The sequence below is a fragment of the Erythrolamprus reginae genome, chromosome 5 (genome assembly GCF_031021105.1).
Source record: "Erythrolamprus reginae isolate rEryReg1 chromosome 5, rEryReg1.hap1, whole genome shotgun sequence".
NCBI classification, from domain to species: domain Eukaryota; kingdom Metazoa; phylum Chordata; class Lepidosauria; order Squamata; family Dipsadidae; genus Erythrolamprus; species Erythrolamprus reginae.
In genome coordinates this window covers 57,857,585-57,872,450 of record NC_091954.1, presented here as the reverse complement: position 1 = coordinate 57,872,450, position 14,866 = coordinate 57,857,585, and the positions used below count along the sequence as shown (strand labels likewise).

The 14,866-nt window shown below is 41.7% G+C and overlaps 1 protein-coding gene across 3 annotated transcripts in view; it reads left to right on the top strand.

The window, feature by feature from the left end:
• VTI1A (vesicle transport through interaction with t-SNAREs 1A) overlaps positions 1 to 14,866 on the top strand; it is a 240,415-nt gene that overhangs the window by 77,050 nt on the left and 148,499 nt on the right. The gene's annotated exons all lie outside the window — the stretch shown is intronic.

The window sequence follows — 14,866 nt, the reverse complement described above, 5'->3', positions numbered from 1 at the left end:
ATGTACCATAACACTCATCTTGTTTTCTCTAGTTTTATCATAAAAAGTCATCAAATGTGTTTGATAACCAACATATTTTTTCTTATACTTCCCCTAATATAGGCCTTTAGAACAGAATTTTGCTTCCTTATCTATATATGGATTATTTCTAATAAAAATGAAATAGGGATTATTTTAAAATTTTATCCAGTGAAAAGAGAGCAGGGATGAAATGCTCCCGATTAACTTGTGCTGTTGGTTATCAGAGAGCCAGTTGCGAAGGATGTGAGGCTCCACCCATCCACCCAGATGCCTCCATTTGAGTTCTTTTACCCCCTGCACATGTACAGAATACTTTGTGCATGTGCAGAGAGTAAAAGAAGCCAAATGGCAGACTCTGGAGAGATGGACGGAACCTTGCATTCCCTCCGCGATTGGCTCTCTGACAATGGACAGGCACAAGTGAACAGGAAGCATTTAATCCCTGAGTGAGAGTTATTTTGAATAACTATAATAGTTTCAATAAGCAAAAATACAGTTAAGTTTAAATACTGTTTTCTGTCTAGTACAATTTCTGAGTTTTTATTTTAATGGACACTTTGGAATTTCTTAACTTCTTCCCTAAATGTAAGTTTAATCTTTGAAATGATCAGGATTCAGAAGATGGTTTTGTAAGTATACATTTGCAAATTCAGTATTACCCCCCAAAAAGTACCACCTGCTTGTCAGTTCATAGTAAAACACCCACTGTCTAAATTTAGTGTATAGCAAACAATGTCGGGGAAATCTATAAATGCTAGGTGTTAGTATGTCTCGGTGCAGCTAGGCTGCGAGACCTTCGACATACACAGAGCAGAGTTTTTGGTAAGAGTGTGGATGTGTGATACAGCCAGTAACGACGCAGACTTAGTATGCTAAACAAGTATTATTTACATATATACATATTTACAAGCACAAATCAGAAGTAAACAACAAGCAAACAACAAAGCACGAAGCAGAACAACTCCCCCCACAAGCAAAGGCAAAGAAGGAATGAGCTATCCAGCATCATCATCAGGAGAGAGCGTTGGCGCCCTCTTATGGCAAACCAGCCAAAGTCCATAAAGGTATATTGCATCAATCTACAATTGGTAGTTTACATACATGGCAACCCCAAATACTGGTGAGTACCATGTACTAACAATCTCCCCCCTTGGGGTTGACAATGGTTAAATACAGTTACATTATTAACTGCTTCAGGTTATACCTGGTACAATTCTCAATATGTAGTTTAGCTCCTTGTGCCTTGGTGAAAATTTCAGCAATATTATCAGTACTCTCGCAGTACTCTAGTTTGATCAAGCCACCTTTAACACACTCTCTTACATTATAATATTGTAAGTCTGTGTGCTTTGAACGAGTCTTAACAGCTTTTCCCTTGGCCATACTCAAAGCTGACTGGTTGTCCTCATAAATCCCAACTGGTTTATGGCATTCCACACCTAAATCTAACAGCAACTGCCGATATACCACCAAATCCATACATAACTGCGACAAACTGGCAAACTCAGCCTCCATTGTGGACAGACTAAGGTGTTGCTGTCTCATCGACTTCCAGCCTACCAAGGCTCCTCCAAAAAGAATTGCTAAACCAGTAGTAGACTTTCTGGTCACATTGTCAGAGGCAAAACTAGCATCTGCATAAGCTACCAGTTTCAAAATATCATCAGGTTCCAAATATAGACCATGATGCATAGTACCTTTTAAATACCGTAAAATCCTCTTAACAACCTTCCAATGATATTCAGTCAGTTCCTTGTTATACCATGACCAAAATCCCAAATATGACAAGCTTCCAATCAGAGAACAGTACAGTTCCCTATCAACAGCCTTTCCTTCCTTATTGCCATGCACAAAGCAACTCTCCATTGGAGTCCAGGCAACCTTACAGTTTTCCATTTTATACTTTTTCAAAAAACTGTTAATTTTCCCAGTTTGTGATAGTCTAAAACCATTCTTGGTTTTCTTAATGTCTATGCATAAATAGTGGCTAATCTCACCAAGATTCCTTATCCTGAATTTCTTTTCCAATTCCTGCACTATCCTATTAACAGACTCAACGGATCTAGCAATAATTGCAATGTCGTCCGTGAACAGTAACAATACCTCTTTGGAATCTTTTCTTTCTCTAATGAACATACAGGGATCAGCCTTGCTCGCATGAAATCCCATACTCTCTAATGCTTTCATAATCATGGAGTTCCACTCGAATCCAGATTGCTTCAGCCCATACAAGCTTTTCTTCAGATTCCAACATCGACCCTTGTCATGATTAACACCGGGCGGAATTCTCATAAAGATTTTATGCTGCAATGGCACATGCAAATATGCCGTTTCCACTTCTGCACAGCAGACGTGTGCTGGGCCCATAACCAATGTTAGTATGTCTCGGTGCAGATAGGCTGTGAGACCTTCAACATATGCAGAACAGAGCTTTTGGTAAGAGTGTGGATGTGTGATACAGCCAGTAACGACACAGACTTAGTATGCTAAACAAGTATTATTTATATATATACATATTTACAAGCACAAAGCAGAAATAAACAACAAACCACACATAGCAGCACGAAGCAGAACATACTCCCCCCACAAGCAAAGGCAAAGAATGAATGAGCTATCCAGCATCATCATCAGGAGAGAGTCCTGGTGCCCTCTTATGGCGAACCAGCCAAAGTCATTAAAGGTATTTTGTATCAAACTACAATTGGTAGTGTACATACATGGCAACCTCAAATACTGGTGAGTAGCATGTACTAACACTAGGCGTAATGCAGTCCTGACAGCCTACATTGCTAGTTAATTCAGTTTGGCGCTTGCCTTCCTAACCTTCCTGTACCATAGGGTGCAAACTAGTTTTATACCATCTGAGTAGTGGCACTCTGGTTGCTTCTGGGCTGCATGTGTGTCAATTAGCTGTTCTTCATGTGTGCATGGCAGTGCCAAAACCCGGTGTGCGCCAGCTGATTGTTGGGGTGCATTTGCTCCAGAACCCAGAAGTTTGGCTTTTCCAGAGCATGATCCCTTGGGCGCACAGCAGTAATGAAAAACAGTGTGTGCATGCATGCCAGACAGCTGATTGTCAGGCGTACATCCGAGCCAGAACCTGAAAGTTTGGCTTTTCTGGATTGAGTCTCTGACAAGCATGTGTATGCACGCACAATGTTTCTGTGCGACCTTTTCAGTACTCAGTGTGAAAAGGTTTGCATCACTGGTCTAGAGCTTGTCATCTATGAATATCAAGGTACATTAAAAAAAAGAAAACCGAATTTTATTTTAGTGAGAAACTTCCAGAACTTGTTGTTAGGCAAGATCTTAGCAAATATGAACTGTACTGTTGTGTTAAGTCAGTTAATCACTTAGTTCTGTTAGTCTACTGATAAATTGCCTACTTAATAACAATAGGACAGAAGGTGTCAGTTTCCAATGAAAGTTTTAGGATAAGACTTGTTCTCTATCCTGAGTAACTGAGCTTGAATTCATTTTTGCTATCAAGGCAATGACTATTTGATAGTAACATATGGTTGGGTTTTATTTTCATATTTTTGTGGATAGGACTGACTCTTGTGTCTTTTCTACTAAGAAGTAACAACCTAGATCAGTGATGGGCAACCTTTTGAGCTTGGTGTGTCAAAATTCGCCAAAAAACCGAGCATAACTCGGGTGGTGTGTCACCTTGAGAAAAAAACCATAATTTTGTGATATTTCTAACACAGTCAAAGCTTCACTTATTTACTGAATAGTTTCCTACTTTCAAAACCCCAAACAAGTGATCCACCAGGACACACACATGATTTACTCTGTCTGGCACACAAAGTAATATAATAATTAAGGGAACATGGGCAGGAAGTCATATATCCTATGGATGCTTCTATCTTAATTTATTGCAAGTAATGTTGATATTGAACCTAGATCCAAAATAATTAGGGTGCGAAAAGAAAAGAAATTCGAAGTCACGGAAACTTTGTCAGCTTTTTCAAGTTTTTGTTGCCTTCTAAATGTATTAGACTACAACTCCTATGAACATATCATTTTGGGATTATAGGAAAAGTAGCCCGATATTTCAAGAGTCCTCCAGGAGTTGTGTGGCATATTAAATTAAATTAAATTTAAAAATACAAAAAAAAACCCCCTTTAGATAGAGATTCTTGTTCTATGTATCATGAGAGGAATTTTGCTTTTGAAAAATTATTCCATTTCTGGTCCATCTTGCCCAGTCACACTTTTTTGTTTTGGAGGGGGGTGGGAGAAATATTACGAAACTGGCTTTAAAGCTCTGATATTTTAATGGGCCCCTTCTCTTCAGTTGCAGCAGCCCCCCCCTCGTTCGGTGTCCCGCAATCCCCCTGCTCTTCCACAAACCTGGCAAGGGAGACGGGACAGGAAAACAAACCCCACCGCGGGCTGGTGCCTCCCATCACCTTCCAAGGCAGAGCTGTCAGCCCCCAGCCAAGTAGGCGCCGGGGGGGAAGCCAAGGGATAGACCTGAGCACGGAGCCTTCCTTACCCCACTCCCCCCGCCTCACAATGACAAAAGACAGGAGGGAGGAACCCCCCCCGGGGGGCTGAGAGAAGAGAGGAAGGAGCCCCCCTTCCAGGCTTCGTCCCCTCAACGAGCCGAACTTACAATGGTCTCCGCCATAGTCTTGCCGCCATTCCGACCCTTGTCCTGCCCCGGCTCCGGCAGCTCCGCCCCTTATTACCCGCCCTCTTCGCTGCTCATGCGCCGCCAATACTGCCGAGTCACCGTTCCCGCTCGATAGTGCAGGAGACGCAACAATGTTCCGGGTAGAAAAGGTTCCCGCCCCGAAGAAGACGCAGCTTTTGCCTGCCTCTCTCGCCTGTTCTCACTCCCGTTCTCTGGCTCCGTCTAGTCAGTTTCTCCGGTGGCCGCGTGTCACTGAAAATGGCTACGCGTGTCAGTGCTGACACGCGTGTCATAGGTTCGCCATCACTGACCTAGATGTACGTATAAAAGAGTATGCTATATATCTCCTCTGTAGACATATTTGAGTTATTGCTTCAGATGTTCTTCACTAACTAGTTTTTTAAAGTCAAGATTTGAAGAAAGTGACTTGTTTTAATAATATTTTATTTTTGCTTAGACTGTCACAGAGCCCCAGCCTTAGGGCAGACTTGTATATTCTCTCTCTTACTTGTTTCTTTGCATCCAGGTTAGTCAAGGTCATTCAAATATTTCATCTCTTTAATCAATATTGGAATGCTGAAATGTTATAGCCATTCATTAAAATTTGCATAATGCATACATTCAGCTCTTCATTGGATATAACATCAAATATAAAATATAGTTATTGTAAATCATTTTAGATTATGTTTTTCAGAATTTAGTGGCATGTATTTTATTAACGCTGCAAGAGCACTAAAAGTGCTTTAATTCTACTGAATTGTTTCTCATTTCTTACAATGTATGTTTTTATACATATTTTATGCATACACTTTATCACTTGTGTATTGAATAAACAATACAGTGGAACCTCGATATACGAGCAGCTCTACTTACGAGCTACTGGAGATAAGAGCTGGGAGAGGAGAGACATTTTTGTTCGTCTCCCGAGCTCAAATCCGCGATACGAGCCGAGAAGAGCCGGGCTGGCTTACTTTCCTTCCTTCCCGCGCTGATGCAGAGCCACTCGAACAAAGTGTCACGCCCCTCTGACGCTTTCGGCGGCTTCCGAAGCGACGCTGGGCTCTTTTGCCGCCAAAAGCGTCAGGGGGGCATGACGCTTTGTTCGAGTGGCTCTGCATCAGCGCGGAAAGGAAGGAAAGTAAACCAGCCCGGCTCTTCTCGGCTCGTATCCCGGCACTTGGTGAGTGGAGAGGCGGTCGTCTCCCCTGCCGCCCCACTCTGGGGCTCCTTGGCTTCTGCTGGGGGTGGGGGGGGTCCGCGCACATCGAAGAGGCACCTCTCGCCTTCTGCCGCTGGCCGCCCGCCGTGCCGCTTTCCTTCTTCCCGTCGCGCCTTCCAAAGCAGCGCTGGGTGAAAGAGAGCGGGCGGCCAGCGGCAGAAGGCGAGAGATGCCTCTTCGTGCGCTCAATCTCGGGGGTTGGGGGGCGACCTTGCCACCAGGCTCGGCTGGGGGGGGCTTGGCTTCTGCTAGAGGGGGGGGCGGCGGCTGGGTCCGGCTCCCGCCGCTGACGCGCCCCTCTGACGGCGTTCGTCGGCTTCCAAAGCACAGGGAAGGGCTTAAGCCGCCGCCTTTTCCCTTCCCCGTGGGAGCGCCAGACCTCTTGTCTGCCCGGCCCTAGGCACGAAACCGCTGTTTATGCCGGGCGGCTCGCCTGGAACGCCAGCAATGCCACCGGGGCCGATTGCCGAGCGGGGGGCGGGCGCGGGAGGAGGCAGCGCCCCCCCGACCCCTCAGGCCGCTCCGTCCGGGATGGGGCTCGACCCGGGTGTAGCGGCCTGAAGGGTCCGGTGCGGCGCTGCCTCCTCCCACCCCCGCTCGGCAATCGGGCCGGGCGGCATTGCTGGCGTTCCAGGCAAGCCGCCCGGCATAAGCAGCGGTTTCGTGGGTGCTGGCAAGCCCCCAGGTCGGCTGCAGTCTTTTAAAACAGCCCCGCCGCTTCTCCGCTGACTCCTGAAGCCAAAAGCCAAAGGCGAACTTCCGCGCTTCAGGAGTCAGCTGAGAAGCGGCGAGGCTGTTTTAAAAGACTGCAGCCGACCTGGGGGGCTTGCCAGCACCCACCCCACCCCCCAACTCGGAACCACGGCTGGCGGCGGCGGAGGAAGGCTCTCTTTCGCCCAGCGCTGCTTTGGAAGGCACGACGGGAAAGCGCTCCGGCATTGTCCGGGCTTCTCCCGCCACGCGCAGCCCAGCAGCGGCGGAGGAAGGCAAATGCGGCTTGGAAGCTGGGAGGGGGGCGGAAGAGCTAAGTGGCCAAAGACGTTCCGCCCCCCTCCCAGCTTCCAAGCCGCATTCGCCTTCCTCCGTCGCCGTCAGCCGCGGTTCCGAGTTGGGGGGTGGGGGGTGGGTGCTGGCAAGCCCCCCAGGTCAGCTGCAGTCTTTTAAAAAAGCCCCGCCACTTCTCCGCTGACTCCTGAAGCCAAAAGCCAAAGGCGAACTTCCGCGCTTCAGGAGTCAGCTGAGAAGCGGCGGGGCTGTTTTAAAAGACTGCAGCCGACCTGGGGGGCTTGCCAGCACCCACCCCCACCCCCCCAACTCGGAACCGCGGCTGGCGGCGGCGGAGGAAGGCTCTCTTTCGCCCAGCGCTGCTTTGGAAGGCGCGACGGGAAAGCGCTCCGGCGTTGTCCGGGCTTCTCCCGCCACGCGCAGCCCAGCAGCGGCGGAGGAAGGCGAATGCGGCTTGGAAGCTGGGAGGGGGCGGAAGAGCTAAGTGGCCAAAGACGTTCCGCCCCCCCTCCCAGCTTCCAAGCCGCATTCGCCTTCTTCCGCCGCTGCTGGGCTGCGCGTGGCGGGAGAAGCCCGGACAACGCCGGAGCGCTTTCCCGTCGCGCCTTCCAAAGCAGCGCTGGGCGAAAGAGAGCGGGCGGCCAGCGGCAGAAGGCGAGAGATGCCTCTTCGTGCGCTCGATCTCGGGGGTTGGGGGCGAGCTTGCCAGCAGGCTCGGTTGGGGGCGAGCTTGCCAGCAGGCTCGGCTGGGGGGGGGCTTGGCTTCTACGTGGGGGGGGCGGCGGCCGGGTCCGGCTCCCGCCGCTGACGCGCCCCTCTGACGGCGTTCGGCGGCTTCCAAAGCCCTGCCTTCACTCATTCCTCTCTTACTCTCCCCTTTCATAAGTTTCCTTGCTTCCTTCCTCTGTTCCTGTCCCTTCCCCCTTTCTTGCTTTCTTGCTATCTTGCTTTCTTTCTTGCTCTTTTTCTTTCTCTCTTTTACCTTCCCTTCCTCTATTTCTTCTTTTCTTTCTCCTTCCCACCTTCTTCCCTCCCTTCCCTCATTCCTCTCTTACTCTCCCCTTTCATAGGTTTCCTTGTTTACTTCCTCTGTTCCTGTCCCTTCCCCCTTTCTTTCTTTCTTTCTTGCTTTCTTTCTTGCTCTTTTTCTTTCTCTCTTTTACCTTCCCTTCCTCTATTTCTTCTTTTCTTTCTCCTTCCCACCTTCTTCCCTCCCTCCCTTCACTCATTCCTCTCTTACTCTCCCCTTTCATAGGTTTCCTTGCTTCCTTCCTCTGTTCCTGTCCCTTCCCCCTTTCTTTCTTTCTTTCTTTCTTTCTTTCTTTCTTTCTTTCTTTCTTGCTCTTTTTCTTTCTCTCTTTTACCTTCCCTTCCTCTATTTCTTCTTTTCTTTCTCCTTCCCACCTTCTTCCCTCCCTTCACTTATTCCTCTCTTACTCTCCCCTTTCATAAGTTTCCTTGCTTCCTTCCTCTGTTCCTGTCCCTTCCCCCTTTCTTTCTTTCTTTCTTTCTTGCTCTTTTTCTTTCTTTTTTACCTTCCCTTCCTCTATTTCTTCTTTTCTTTCTCCTTCCCACCTTCTTCCCTCCCTCCCTCCCTTCACTCATTCCTCTCTTACTCTCCCCTTTCATAAGTTTCCTTGCTTCCTTCCTCTGTTCCTGTCCCTTCCCTCTTTCCTTCCTTCCTTCCCACCCTCCGTCCATTCATTCACCCATTCCTCTCTTGATCGCTTAAAGCCGGTCCCTGGTGCAAAAAGGGTTGGGGACCTCTGTCCTACAGGATTGGGTGGCAGAGAAGTTGAACATATGTAAATTTAAAAGTTTAAGAAAGTTTACAAGTTAAGTGAAAGAAACTTCATTATTCATTTATATGTACATGTACATTTCTTCATGAAAAACATGTCTTTCTGCATAATTTAGACTAACTTTGTGAGTTTTTTGAGGGCTGGAACCAATTAAAATTATTTACATTAATTCCTATGGGGAAAAGTCGTTCGAGATAAGAGCTGCTCGACTTAAGAGCCCAGGTCCGGAACGAATTAAACTCGTATCTCGAGGTACCACTGTATGAATAATAAAGAACTGAGAGAAGGGAGGGTAAGGGTTAAGGGTGAAAAGTATGAAAATTAAAAATAAATAATAATAATAAAAACATGAAAAACCAATGAAAGAAGGAAGAAAAGAAAGAATGGAGGAGGGAGGGAGGGAGGAAGGAAGGAAGGAAGGAGAAACGTAGGGAACAAGGAAGGAAGGGGGTAATGCTTGATGTCAGCCCGTGGGTAGTCTGTACAAGACTCACTGACTATGGGTTCTAACACTACTTTTATTGTGATGTTTCACAAATCTGAAAATAAATCTCTCCCCTCTCAATTGCTGCTCAAGAAATTAGGAAGGGTCCCTTCTGAGATGTTTGCCATGCCCCTTTTCTTCTGTGAATTAAGATGTCTCTTATCTAACTTTTGCTTAATCTGCAATTCTTCCTCCTCCTGCCTCTCAAGAATATTATCATATACCATTATAGGAAAGAAAGAAATGAGATAAACAAACAAAGATCTTTGCAAGCATCATTTGCTACATCTGTCATGTTTTACCTAATCATGCTTTACCTTTCTAGCCATGGTTTATCTCATCTGTACATTGCTACATTATCTTCTGCTGTTATATTCTTATTTTTTGACAATTTAGAGTCTTCAAGAAGGATACACACTAAATTATTCAGCAAAAGCGTGCTGTAAATATAAATATCATGCACCACTATAAAAGCAGCAAAGTACAATGTGCTCTTCTAATTCAGTAGTTTCCTCTGTACAAATACAGTATCACTCTGCATAGGGGGAGTTATTAAATGTTCCCTGCATCAGCATCAAGGGTAGGGCTTTCTACTGAATACTCTTTTGTATGTGATGAAGTAATACTATAAAGGTACTGAGGAGTTTCAAAAGGACTCTGAAAGAGGTTCTTGAAATGGTAGGAGGGAATTTTAGCTCTCTCATACTGTATATCCAGACCAAGTTCTATGTTTAACATTTGGCATAGCTCTGTCAAGGCAAGCAATATTAAAAATGGGTCAGAGGAGTCATGAAAAGGTCTTCAACAATGGTTTTTTCCCCAAGATGAAATAAACTTACCAGTGAAAGTGAGCTGAGCTAGTAATTCACCAAGAAGCTATCTCAACAAAAATTTCATGATGAGTAGCTATGAGGAAACTGTAGTTCCAGCTGAAGGAGGACATTTGGGATAGAGTAAGTAAGTAACTTGAAATAAAATTCTAATGATTTCTGACTGAATGGTTTCCAGTGCAATGAATCAATAATGTTCTATAGAAAATACCAAAATATCAGCACATAAAAGACCTTAGTGGCAGAGAATGATATTCAAGAATAAAACAAAGAAAATATGTCAAAATAATATAATAAAATATGATTTCATTTACCTAGAATTCAAATTCAGTTTATTGGCCATTATCCATTCCATTGTTGAATAATTCCTCATATAGATAAATACAGATTTTAAAATATATGTTGTTAACCTCTTATTCCAAAACCCATAGAGATGTCCAAGAAATATACAAAGCAAGGTGGAAATTAACACAATAAGTGTAATGAATTTGCTTTGTTTGAACTAACAAAGATTGGAATAATAGAATTAGATTTCTGCTTCCATACGTAATGACATCCAGCCTGCTACCTTTGCAACAGTATTATATTTTACAAAGAAATTGTTTTATCCTTCTGGTAAGAAGAGCGAGACAAGTTTTTCTTTTAAGACATTTAGCACTAATCTTCATTCCTGCACATCTATCCAGCTAGTTTCATTCAGAAAAAAAATTATCCTGCAACCTGCAGCTCCTCTACTGCAAAAATATATGGACACCTGATCTAGATCAGGGGAAATCTATAGTTGCAATTTATATCGACTTCTGCAAAGCCTTTGATTCAGTGGTCCACGACAAATTACTCCTAAAACTCAAATCTTATGGCATCTCAGGATCCCTCCATAGTTGGATTACAGCATTCCTGTCAAACAGACAACAAGTCTGTTTTTCTAATCCAACAGTGAAGATTTTCAATATAACGTGTGTGTAAAATGTGTTTATTTTGTAGTTTCAATGGTATTATTGATGAAACATCATAATCAATTAATATGTACCCTAAGATAACAGGTGAAAACTTGGCCACTAAAAATAGACCTTAAGGCCATTGAAAATTCTTCAGAAAAAGTAAATTTATCTATCTATCTATCTATCTATCTATCTATCTATCTATCTATCTATCTATCTATTCAATTTTTATGCCGTCCTTCTCCTTAGACTCCGGGCGGCTTACAACATGTTAGCAACAGCACTTTTTTAACAGAGCTAGGCTATTGCCCCCACAATCCGGGTCCTCATTTTACCCAACTCGGAAGGATGGAAGGCTGAGTCAATTCCAAGTTCCTGCTAGCTGAATTGCTTTATGTAATAGGGTCCAAAGCAGTTAAAGGTATTTAGATAATTACCATTATGTTACATTATGTTACCATTGTGTTACATTTAAGTGAAAGATATTTAGATAATTACCATTATATTTTTCCTAAATATAAATCAGTCAAGTAATTTTTTCAGTAAGCAGTATAAGTAGTTGTACAGAACCTGAAGCTCTATTTGCTACTATTTGATGTCAGTTACACAGGTATAGGAGCAGTCTTGTTCTTTTTCTTCTCAAAAGACATATTATTATATACATTCCATTCTGTAATTCTTCAGGATCAAGCTATTCTTAAGCTAATATAATTTGAAATACACTGTGAAATGCACTGACAACATTGGTTCTATACATGAATGTGCAACAAATCTAATACCAGGTACATATCGTGCTGTAACACAATTTGGGTTCATCTGTTGGTTAATTTTTAATGAATTGCATGTGTATATATGTAAATATAGGCCTTTTGAGACTAGATTAGTTCTGGTATTTGTTTAAATACTAAAAGAATATTTTTCTACTCATTCCCTTTAGATTCATAGAGGCATAATTTCACATTTTACGTTCCATTTCTCAGATTTCTTTCCAAACAAAGGTATACATTATCGTATTGTAACTGTTATTTGTTCTTTTTTCTTCTTGATGTGATGAAAAAACAAATAAACACTTTGCAATATGAGTTAGTAATGAGCTACAGTTTATATTACAATCATATGCCCAAATACCTTATATTAAGAAATGTTTCAATGGGACCTACCTTGAGCAATTATTTAAAGCATTATATTATGTACTATAATTCAGTATGAATGAAGCTCATGCTTATCTTTTGATTTTCAATATAAATTAATTGTTCTTTGCAGCATAAAATTAATATCCGTTTGGTAATAACGATGTATGTCAAGTTATGAATGCTACATATTCAAGTCTTTCACTTTAATTCATTCACTTATGCATTTATTTAGATAATGGCTGAAATCATGTTAGGTAAGGGTGTTATCTTCAAATATATTGCCAATTTGAATCCTCATTAAGATCTTTTTTTAAAAAACTGAAAGTATGCAATATTTTTTGAGCATACACAGGTCATGCATGCACACACATATATACACACATGGCCTATCTCACTGCATTATTTATTTATTTATGCAACTGACACCAGTAGACTATGTGAGTAAACAGTTACATATACAAAATCCTGAACTAATATTTGGGATCATTTTTTAACAGATTTGTTTTACCACACTGAAGGAAAATCATTGACCAAATTGATCACTTTAAATACTGATCTGTATTTTTATGGGATTCCTTTATGTATATTCCTCTTCTGAAAAGATTTGCAATTCATATGATGTTTATATTTTCAGAAATTTTGCTGCAAAAATATTCAGAATGCTGTAATTCAGTGACACGACATTTAAAAGTATTAACAACATCAATATAAACCAAATTATATTGGTCATGTTGGTTTGCTACATTTATTAAACTTTTAAAACTATAGAGAGTAAGAGACTGCTTTTAACTTTAAAATAAGAAGTAGGCATAGTCTACATTGAAAGAAAAAAATGACTAGTTACCATATCTTGTTTTTGGATATGCTCTTGTACATTTAACATAGGTATTTTCTACAGGTTCTCAATAGTTATCAAATATTAAAATCTAATTAGAACAAAAATGTTTCTCCCCTTGATTTTGAATATTGTTACTTCTGACATCAGATTTGTACATATTATTTTTTCTTGAAACTAGTAAGGCCAAAGTGTAATTGACTATTGTGTACTGATAATAGTGGGTGTATTTTATGGTAATAGTTTCACCATTTCCAGATATGTGTATTCACGTGGGAAGCAAACCTTTAAGTGATACATATTGATTTGACACACAAGCTTACTATAGAACAATAATGCTTACATGTTGTGTTGTAGTTTCTAACTTTCCTTTATAGAAAAACTGTCAAATTGAATTCTTAACCATTATATGCTTTTTAAAAAACTGTTAAAAATAAATATACACTATTATTTTGACTAGTGAATTTTTTCTATAATATGAGCCTTTACTATTTTATATATTTAAGGTGCTTTTTTAACTTCTTGTTTATATATGGGTAAGAAATGTAACCCATTACACAGAATTGTTGAACCTTGAGATTTAATATTGACCTCAGTCAGTATTAACTTTCAGATCAATAAATACTGATATTGATCTCAAAGAAAAGTCAATGTTTATGTGTTAGTTTGCAAAGTATAACTGCAAAGAAATGTTACACATTTTGTTCTTCATTATCTTTTTAAAAAAAATTCCTGCATTACCACCTAGATGATAGAACATCAGAACATTTGCATCCAATTTAAGAAAGGTTAAAGAATTATTATGGAATAATAGATAAATATGTTTTCCACTTTTTGAAAATAATATTAAGCATAGCAATGTAATGGAATTTGTCTAATAATAACTCTTAGGTTGAATTAAATATTTTTTTTTAAAAAAAGAACAACACAAACATTTAAAGGCAATGGTTCTCAGCCTTTCTAATGCCGCGACCCCTTAATATAGTTCTTCATGTTGTGGTGACCCCCAACCATAAGTCTAGTGCCAATTCTCCCAACAGAACTTTAAGCTGACTGGCAGGAAGGTCAGAGGGACACCCCCACTGTAAATGCCTGATTAGTCAAATTGTAAAAATAGCTGCAGAGCACAGAATAGAAACTTTAGTTCCTAACACCATGGGAAAGTTGTCTTTTCCCATGGTCTTAGGTTACTCCTGTGAAATAGTTGTTCAATCCCCAAAGGGCTCCCAAGGTTGAGAAACACTGATTTAAAGGAGACGGTGGGAGATTTATATTTTGAGACTTATAAGATTTGTCAACGCCCCAAATAGCATCTGAGAAATAAATCAGGATCCACTCTACTTCTCACACAAAAGATTTGATTTATTAGCAGAGCCATATTGGTTACGTTTCATCCATTCTGATACTAATTTCTCTCCAGTACTCCACCCAGGTTAAGGTTCATCTCACATCCCCACACCCACAAATGCAATCATGTGGACCAGTTGGGTGCAGTGATTCACTGATTTCCTCTTTTGTATAGTTGACGCAGAAAAAAAGTTGACCTTGGACTCTGAGAAAGGAATTTGTCACGGAGAGGGACGGCATACAAATCCAATTAATAATAATAATAATAATAATAATAATAATAATAATAATAATAATAATAATAATTTGGTTTGGTTATCAACTTCTCTCTTACCCATTCCAATTTTCTTATGCTGTGTTACTGTGACAGGCCAAAGCCTCTAACTCCACATGATGGCTTTCGGCCTGACAGTAACCTTATAATAAGGTAGAATTGACTCATCTGGTCCTGTTTCCTGTCTGGTCTACTTGGGAAAACTGAAAGTAATTTTCCATCCTTTCCTTTATAGTTTAAGAAGTTTGGGAGAAGAGGAGAATACCTTCTGAGCCTCTTTCTCCAGTCATGATGCCACTGGGGCTAGCACCTTTCTTACCAGACTATTCCATA